The following is a 10736-nucleotide window of genomic DNA, read 5'->3' as shown; positions in this document are numbered from 1 at the left end:
CACAGTGGTAAATTACGACCCACTCCCTCCCTCCTCCATATCCACTAAACACAATGTGCCAGATCCACGAAGCGCGGCGCTTCTTTCCGGCCGGCGTAGTGTATCTCAGATACACTACGCCGCCGTAACTTACAGCGTATTTCCCGTATTCTCAAAGAAGTTGCACCGTAAGTTACGGCGGCGTAGTGTATCTGTGTCGGCGTAAGGGCGCGCAATTCAAATGGGTGAGATAGGGGCGTGTTTTATGTTAATACGTCTTGACCCGACGTAAATGAAGTTTTTTCTGAACGGCGCATGCGCCATCCGTGGGGGTATCCCAGTGCGCATGCTCAAAATAAACCCGTGAACGTCATTCTACGCAAAGCCCTATTCGCTATCGACTTACGGAAACTACGTAAAAAAATGCGCCGGACAAACGTTCTTGGATCGCCGTATCTAGCTAATTTGCATACTCGACGCGGAAATCGACGGAAACGCCACCTAGCGGCCAGCGTAAATATGCACCTTAGATCCGACAACGTACTAAGACGTACGCCAGTCGGATCTAGCACAGCTTCAGGCGTATCTTGTTTTGTGCATACAAAACAAAGATACGCCAGAGCAAACTAGAATTTACGCGGCGTATCAATAGATACGCCAGCGTAACTTCTTTGTGGATCTGCCCCAATGGGGGTGGGATATCACATCTTGATTGATGGAGGCTTCACCTCCATGTTATTCTAAGACACAAACTGGAGGGGCATGACAACCTGTGACTGGCAGATATTAATTATTTATTTCACTCAGTTATCCAAGGACAGTTTTTTTTTTTTTTTAACATGTGACCAGCAGCAGAGGACTAGAAGCTCCTCCTGCCACTGTTTCCCTGCAGACAGGCTGGGGAAGATCTGGGTCATGTGACAGCTGTATATCGATTGGGAAACGAGGTACTTAGATGTTTGTTTATTAGGATAATTACCGTGTCATCGCCCATATACAGAAAAATAAATGATAATGTAAGTGAAACAGTGTGTGTGTTTAGTACCACTTTAAAAGATATACCACAGCGGTCAACAATCAAACTGCAACATATAGTTAGTACTGCAATATAATGGGCTGCAAACAGTGAAAGTTTAATGGTTCACCTCTTTCTTAAACTTGCACTAGTTAAGCCTATAAGTGTCCATTGCAATAACAGTCAGCAATCAGTGGGACATATGCGCTAGACCTTCTGCTGGCCAGCTCGCTGGGGCCCAAAACCTTGTATTAGGACACTCGGGGTAGTGTCCCTTTAAAAGTTTAATGCATGTGGGCTGGATTATCTGTGCACGGGGTAACACTCGCACGGAGCATGCTCATCAATACCCGGGACCAGACGGAGACTGTAGTCATGTGAGAAGCCCCCCTGACTTAGAAATGAGCTGCCACTGCATGCAGGAATAATGTGTAGAGTTCCTCTGAAAAGGGACTTGTTCCATGTCACTGCACACTGTAACTTGTATGTTGCAGTAGGAGGGATGCTCTGAGCCTGATTGATCAAGCCTGGTTGATCGAGAAATTGGGGGGGGGGTTATGTGCTCCAGAGAGGTGGTAAGTGTTGCAGCCTTTTGATTTTGTGCAAGAGAATCCACATCTCTTTGCCCAAGTTGGTGAGCTTGAGCTTTAACCACTTGAGATACGCGCTATGGTCGAAAGACATCCACAGCGCGGCTCTCAAGTGCCGGGTGGACGTCCCTGTACGTCCTGTCGTTGTTGTTCCCTGTGCGCGCCACTGGGGGCGCGCAGCGAGGAAAACAACGTGCCCGGCGCATCGCTCGGGAGCCGATGCGAGTGCCTGGCGGCCGCGATGTCCGCCAGACACTCGCGATCGTCGGTTACACAGCAGGAGGTGGAGCTCTGTGTGTAAACACAGAGCTCCACGTGCTGTCAGGGAGAGAGGAGATCGATCTGTGTCCCTTTACATAGGGACACAGCATCGGTCACCTCCCCCAGTCAGTCCCCTCCCCCCACACAGTAAGAACACAATGAGGGAATACATTTAACCCCTTCCTCACCCCCTAGTGTTAACCCCTTCACTGCCAGTCACATTTATACAGTAATTAGTGCATTTTTATAGCACTGATCGCTGTACAAATGTGAATGGTCCCAAAATTGTGTCAAAAGTGTCCGATACGTCCGCCGCAATATCGCAGCCCTGACAAAAAATTCGCAAATCGCCGCCATTACAAGTAAAAAAAAAAAAAAATCATAAATCTATCCCCCATTTCGTAGGCGCTATAACTTTTGCGCAAACCAGTCCCTTATTGCGATTTTTTTTTTTTTTTACAAAAATACGTCGAAAAATACGTATCGGCCTTAACTGAGAAAAAAAATCGTTTTTTTTAAAAAAAATTGGGATATTTATTATAGCAACAAGTAAAAAATATATATATATATTTTTAAATTGTCGCTCTTTTTTTGTTTATAGCGCAAAAAATAAAAACCGCAGAGGTGATCAAATACCACCAAAAGAAAGCTCTATTTGTGGGGAAAAAAGGACGTCAATTTTGTTTGGGAGCCACGTCGCACGACCGCGCAATTGTCTGTTAAAGCGACGCAGTGCCGGAAGCTGAAATTTCGTCTGGGCACGAAGGGGGTTTATGTGCCCAGTAAGCAAGTGGTTAATGTCAGTGTTGTCATGGACTGTTTTCAGCTGAAAAAAGTTAGGAAAACCTTTCCAAAGGACAAGAATCCTACAGAATTTGGGAAAGTATAAGAGCAGAACTATAAAAACAAAAGCCTGAGTAAAATTACGTTTACTTTAAAGTGGATGTAAACAATGTAGAGTATAAGATTTCCTATCATCTGTGCCCAGTCTTGCCACACAGAGTTAATCCAGCTCTGAGCAATCCTCTTTTATTGTTCAGTGAAATAAAACGGACTTACAGAGAAAAACCTTAGTCCGTTCCGCCCCCTTGCTGTGAGTGACAGGACATTTCACAGGTAAGGATACATGCTGGAGGCATCTATATCCTTATAGATCAGCACTATGGCAGTTGTTTAGAAAGGATGAGAGCACCATATTGGATATCTGTGCTGCTTCCAAAGTCTTCCAAAGCTAAGCAGAAACTGACTAGTATACTGAGGAGTGGACAGTAATCAGGAAAATCACATATTTAGTTCAACAATAAACAAGGAAAGTATGGCTGGAAGCTATCATTTAGTGACCTGACATATATCGCTTTGCAGTTTTTCATGTTAAAAATAAATATATGCCAGTATAAGCTTTTTTTACTTGTCATTGGTGAATTTGGATGTCTGGATGCCTAAGTTTATAAGACATTCTCCTGAGTAAGCATCCCATAGCCTTTATTTAATACATGCAGTATGCAGTAAATTACCCAGAGCAACCATTGAAATTCAGCAATAAGGATGAGGTTCAAGTATATTGCTATCATGGCTTCAAGGTGAATTAAAGGGTCACTAAAGGAATTTTTTTTTTTTAGCTAAATAGCTTCCTTTACCTTACTGCAGTCCTGGTTTCATGTCCTCATTGTTCGTTTTTGTTTTGATGTTGCTGTAAATCCTCTCTGTTCTGGACACTTCCTGGTTGTCTCTTTCCTGATCACCACAGTACTGGGAGATTTCTCAAGGTGGTCACTAATCAAGGAGGTGTGATTACTGTGTGTAAAACGAAACTGGATTGGTGCTGAGGAGTTTTAGACAAAGTATCACTGCTTTCTATTGGCTGACTGCCCTCTAGTGGCTCTCTGTACATCAGAGAACCAGCAAACAACAGCAAAAACTAAACTAAACTGAAGGTACATTATATGATTGTTTTTTATCTATTAATCATTTTTAAAAGGAATCAGTTAACTATTATGTCTCTATACCCTGTAAACAGTCATTTCAGCTTAAATTTTTTTTTCCTTTAGTGACCATTTAATATGCAGATTCACCCGGGAGAATTTCTTTAAAAGAATAAGTTCACCTATGGAACTTGTTACACCCGTATTTAAGGACAGTGGCACGGCTGTGTGGGGCACAGCCATGTCATTCATTGACAGCAATCTTTGAATTAAGAAACTACAATTCCCATCTGTCACCATGGCAGAAGGATTGTAGTTCTCAATGGACTACAAGGATGCTGATGAGCACACTCATAGTCCATGCACATGTCCTATAGCTTTCTAACAGAAAGCCTGTAAAGAGGTACAGACAGAAAGCTGCAGGATAAACCCTGAACGGTTTTTGAATTGTGACAGAGGATGTGTGGAGAGGATCCCCCACCCACTTTCACAATAAAGGATAAGGTTGGGGTGGGTGCAGTTGCTTAAGTACAATGTAACAATCTGAGTATGGGTGTAACATGTAACACGTTACTAAAGGTGAACTCAGCCTTTAATTCTGTTGTGTCTTGGCCTATTCATTTGCAGAGCGGCATGTCCTTCACATGAACAACCATATGGTCGGGGAGCACCTGTACTCTTTAAACCACCATTCCTACCCTGCATATGAAAAATAAGGAAATTACCGCGCTATGAACAAAACTAAAACTAAAATAACACACCAAAAATGCAAGGAAAAAAGTAAGAGTTGCGCTGTGTGAAAAATAAAAAACCTAAAATAATAATGAGTTAATCATAAATGAAGAACCATATGTGAAAATGGTGAATAATCGCATATATATGGTAATTAGTCCAATTGTGAAGCAAAGTTCAAATTGCTTAGAGAAATAGTCCAGAAAAATGAATTTGTGTAGAAAACAAATTGTGCGTCCTGGACGTTAGAAACAATCCTGATGATTAAATGTTCAGCAAGACAGTGCAAATTCAATTACCACCACCAGAAAAAACACCTTTGTAAAATGGAGGCTTACCAGAAGGCAAGCATAACCAGCTTGTATGACGAAACGTACGTCGGGAAGGTGATGTGCTGACGCATGACGTGACGATCCGAGTGGAACGGGCGTTCGAGTAAGCTGGCCGGCTTTACATTATCCTTTTTTTTTAATCCATCTGCTTTTCTGTAAGTGTAACTTATTTATTAAACTTGGCAATATTTCTACGTACTTCACTATGTGGGCCCATTATTCCTTTTTGGTATACCATCGATGACAGGATATCTGGAGGATCCATAGGGCATCCAAATCTGCTGCTGGTTCTTATAAAGGCCCTGGCTAGGGTCTATAGCCACAAGTTGGTTTTACTTGCCTTCTGGGTCTTCAATCCATTTGTATCTGTTGCTGTTTCGCTTAAAGGCCCTGGCTGGGGTTTACAGCCGCAAGCTGGTTATGCTTGCCTTCTGGTAAGCCTCCATTTTACAAAGGTGTTTTTTTTTGGTGGTGGTAATTGAATTTTCACTGTCTTGCTGAACATTTAATCATCAGGATTGTTTCTAACGTCCAGGACGCACAATTTGTTTTCTACACAAATTCATTTTTCTGGACTATTTCTCTAAGCAATTTGAACTTTGCTTCACATTTGGACTAATTAGCATATATATGCGATTATTCACCATTTTCACATATGGTTCTTCATTCATGATTAACTCATTATTATTTTAGTTTTTTATTTTTCACACAGCGCAACTCTTACTTTTTTTCCTACCCTGCATATGTTGGTTCTGTTAGACACTGAGGTGCTATGGGCACAAAATCCTCCCCTGAACACCAATACAGCAACAGCCCTGGGTGGCCCCGGGGCCTAGACAGCACTAACTAGTTTGTACATGCATTTTACACGTGGTTTTAGCTGCGCCGCCATTAAACTCTATTAGAAAGCTTTCATAATAATGTGTGTTCTAAAGAAAGTTTAATGGCAGCACACCTAAAAAGGCTTGTAAAGTGTGCACGAAAAACGCAACAAGAGGACCCCACCAATGGACAGCCAATTAGAAGTGTCCATGTCACCTAGGCAGTGTTGTGGTCACATGAAAAAGAGCCTTCCTCTTCTAAGGCAAAAAAGATAGAAGACCAAGAGCCAGTGTTTCACATGACCATGGATTTAGGTCTGTAAATAAGGAGTTTAAATTTAAGTTTTTAAAAATGTTATGGTCAACCTGATTGGAACCAATGAACTCCCGACTCTGTACAGTAGACTTTGATAACAGACACCCACAATGCACTTATCATTCTGGGCTAGGCTGTAAATAATAAGATGTAGGACAGAGCAGTGCTTTTTATTTATGACATGAAAGGTCCATTTTTAACTTAATAACATAATATTCAGGAAAATTACTAAAAGTCAGCTCCTTATAAGTGGCTACTAAACCACATTATGATGTATTTACCCTTTTGTAATGCATCTCAGATGCATTACCCATAGCAACTGATTAGATTAGTTGCCCTCGGCAATTTCTAGTTCCTGTTTCTCATATGGCTAAAAGCAGAAAAAGTAATTTGCTAATTTTATGTTAAAACTGAATCATTAATTCACATCACTGCATGGTGGAAAGTCATCTGTGATCAGTATCACAACTGGCTGTGCTTGAATGCAAAGGGCCAGATCCACATAGAAATAGATCGGCGCAGCGTATCAGAGATACGATACGCCGCCGTACCTTACCTGGCGTAATTTCGAATCCTTAAAGATTTTGCGCCGTAAGTTATGGCGGCGTAGTGTATCTCTGGCGGCGGAATTCAAATCGGCGATTAGGGGGCGTGTCTCATTTAAATGAAGCGCGTCCCCGCGCCGAATGAACTGCGCATGCTCCGTTTCTAAATTTCCAGCCGTGCATTGCGCTAAATGACGTCGCAACAACGTAATTTTTTTAACTTAGACGTGAATTACGTCCATCCTGATTCACGGACGACTTACGCAAAAAAAAATTCTAATTTAGACGCGGGAACGACGGCCATACTTAACATGGCAAGTCTAACTATACGCCGCAAAATACCAGCTTTAATTATACGCTGAAAAAAGCCGACTAGAGACGCCGTAAAAAAATGCGCCGGCCGCTCGTACGTTCGTGGATCGACGGAAATAGCTAATTTGCATACCCGACGCGGAAAACAACGTAAACGGCACCCAGCGGACGCCGAAGTATTGCATCTTAGATCCGAAAGGCGTACGAGGACGTATACCTGCCGGATCTAACCCAGATGCCGTCGTATCTTGGTTTGAGGATTCAGCTATTTAGATATTTAGCAAAAAATAAAAACCGCAGAGGTGATCAAATACCACCAAAAGAAAGATCCATTTGTGGGACCAAAATTATAAAAATATTCTGTTTGGGTACAGTGTAGCATAAATCATAATGATAACAGAAATCACCCAAATGGCCCTGATAAAAACTTTACATACCCTGGAATGTTTGGACTTGGTACAGACACAGAAGGTGGCACACACAGGTTAAAACGGCAAATAAGGGTTAATCTCCCACATTTGTGGCTTTTTAAATCACAATTAGTGACTGTGTATAAATAGTCAATGAGTTTGTTATCTCTCACATGGATGCACTAAGCAGTCTAGACATTAAGCCATGAGGAGGCCGAAAAAAAATGTCAAAAGACCTGCGTGACAAGGCAATAAAACTTTACAAAGATGTATAAAGAAATAAAAAGATATCCAAAGCCTTGAACATACCAGTCAGTACTGTTCAATTACTTAATAAGAAGTGGAAAATTTAGGGATCTCTTGGCCAAGGTCAGGTAGATCAAGAAAGATTTCAGCCACAACTGGCGGAAAAATTGATCAGGATACAAAAAAAAAACCCACAGGTAACCGCAGGAGAAATACAGGCTGCTCTCCAAAGAAAACAAAATCACTTTTTTTTTTCCACATAGAAATATAAGATACGCAGCAATCTTTTTGTACATTTGAAAGAGGACAATTCCCCAAAGATGCCCAAAAGGAAATTTTTAGGATTTAACAAATTGGGGAGGCCTAACATGGTAGAGAGAAGGGATCCCACTTCTTCCCGAAATCACTGAACCACTGGGCAGGACCAGAAACAATGTACAAACATACAGAACTTAACTGGTCTTAACTGGTTTATTAGAAGTAAGATGGGAAGGGTCGAAAATGTAAAAGCTAAATTATTCTATCATTTGAAGAGATAACAGAGGTCCTATAAGTATCACAAAACTCAAGAAATATCTCCAATGCGACCCATCTAGTCTAAGCGGTGTGGGATATAGGGTTGGAGTCAGTCATAAGTGTGGAATATTATTCCAAAAATTATTTAGTATGATCAGTGTATTTTTTCCAAAACAGTATAATATAAAGGGTTCTTTAGCTACTTCAGGCGTTTTTTTTGCGATACGGCACTGCGTTACTTTACCCAAATAAAATTTATGTATTTTTTTCCCACGATAAAGCTTTTTTTTTTGGTGGAATTTAAACACCTCTGCGGTTTGTATTTTTTGTGCTATAAACAAAAAAGAGCAAATATTTTGAATTTCTTTGCCATTCTAAATCTCTGGGGAACAATCGTGTAATGCCACGTACAGACGGTCGTTTTTTGTGATGAAAAAAAATGACGTTTTAAAAAACGTCATTTAAAATGATCGTGTGTGGGCAAAACGTCGTTTTATGTCTTAAAAAAAACGACCAAAAAAAAATTCGAACATGCTCGAATTTTTTGTGTCGTTTTTCAAAACGTCGTTTTTGTTTCACAGAAATTGACCGTGTGTAGCAAAAAACGACTTTTAAAACGACGTTTTTAAACCCGCGCATGCCCAGAAGCTAGTTATGAAGCGAGCTTCAATGGAAAAAACGTGGTGGAACGTAACCTCGCTTTGCTAGAGCATTGTGAAAAAACGATGGTGTGTAGGCAACTTCGTTTTTGAAAATGATGTTTCAAAAACGTCGTTTTATTTCATGATTTAAAACTTCGTTTTTTTTCATCACAAAAAACGACCGTCTGTATGCGGCATTATAGGATGCATCACAGACATTGGATGTCATTGGATGCATTAAGGAGAAAAAACACAAGGGTTTACAACCCCTTTAAAGCCTTCTACCACAAGGTGTAATTTGGATTAAGTCACTGGGCTAGATTCACATAGATTAGCGGATCTTTAGATCCGCGTAATCTATGTGATTTACGATCCGCCGGTGCAATTTTGCGAGGCTAGTGCAGTATTCACAAAGCACTTACCTCCAAACTTGCGCCGGCGGATCGTAACTCCCGTGGCGGAATTCAAATTCCGCGGCTAGGGGGAGTGTACAATTTAAATCAGGCACGTCCCCGCGCCGATTTAACTGCGCATGCGCCGCCGGAGAAATTTCCCAGTGCGCATGCTCCAAATGACGTCGCTAGGACGTCATTGTTTTCGGCGTTAACGTCAATTACGGCCATCCGTATTCGCGACCGACTTACGCAAACGACGTAAAAATTCAAAACTTGGCGCGGGAACGACGGCCATACTTAACATTAGCTACCCCTCATATAGCAGGGGTAACTATCTGCCGGAAAAAGCCGAACGGAAACGACGTAAAAAAAAGCGACGGACGGGCGTTCGTTTCTGAATCGGCGTATCTCCTCATTTGCATATTCGTCGCGAGTAAAACACGAAACGCCACCTAGCGGACAGCGGAAGATTGCAGCCTAAGATCCGACGGTGTAAGTCACTTACACCTGTCGGATCTAAGGGAGATCTATGCGTAACTGATTCTTATGAATCAGTCGCATAGATCCGACCGTCGGATTTCAGAGATACGACGGCGTATCAGGAGATACGCCGGCGTATCTCTTTGTGAATCTGGCCCACTGTCTTCTACCTCTGCTGGGATTGTCCTCTTTACACTGTGACTATACAGGCTTTCATTGTGTGCTCCATACTTTGATAGCGTGTTTGGGCTGAATTTGTGCTTACACCCAGCCTTATCAAATTTAAATATATGTTGAACTGTATATAGGTAAGCCATCTTAATCTAATCTCCTGCTGTTTCATGCTTTTTTATATTGGGGCTTTTGGATCATAATTAAGATATATGTCACTTACAATCCTTTTTCTTCTCTTCATGTCCTTTTTTCCCGTTTGTAGTTACTCTCTTTACCTCGTGTCTTTGTTGTTTGGACATTGGCATTTCAACTCAGCGCCTCCATATATATTTTATTTATCGTTCATTTTTGGTAAGTATAGATGCTATGTTAGCCCCATTGGGGACAGTCTGTAGCCAGGGACCTCCCTGTCCTATACTATTTTAATTAAATGTTTTGTTTATTATTTTTTCATTGCAGTTTCTTAATAGTCCCCTGTAGCCACACTAGGACTGGTTTGTTTGTCTGCCTTTGTGGACATCCCCGTCGACTTGACCCCTGTGGAATCACGGGGTAGGTATAGTTGCACTGCGCACTTGTTTTCTGCATGGAGGCTACTTTGATAGCTGGACTTTGAATGGACCCATTGCATTCTGACACTTGTAGCCTTTGACTTTGCTATGTTAGTGTATATTTGAGTTTATGTCTTTGTACTATATCATTATTAATTTATTGTTTTTCCTCATAGACTTTACTATTACACTAAATGTACAATATTCCCCTGAAGAAGCCAATGTTTTGGTGAAAACATGTTGTGAGAAGCCGTTTTAAAACTCAACCCAATGTATTATGTGATGTATTGATCAATATTCATGTATTATAAATTTTGTCTTTGTTTAAACAAGAAAACCTTTTGTTTGATCTAACTAAGGCACCATTATAATCCCTTCATTCCCCTCCCCCCATTTTGCTACTTATTGTGATTATTGCTATCTCACCATAACTTGATAAATTACTGTATATAGATCAAACTTTCAATGTTTAGACTGGGGTGGGCAGAACAGCGCCAC

The sequence above is a fragment of the Rana temporaria genome, chromosome 3, assembly GCF_905171775.1.
Source record: "Rana temporaria chromosome 3, aRanTem1.1, whole genome shotgun sequence".
NCBI classification, from domain to species: Eukaryota; Metazoa; Chordata; class Amphibia; order Anura; family Ranidae; genus Rana; species Rana temporaria.
This window is presented reverse-complemented; position numbering follows the sequence as displayed.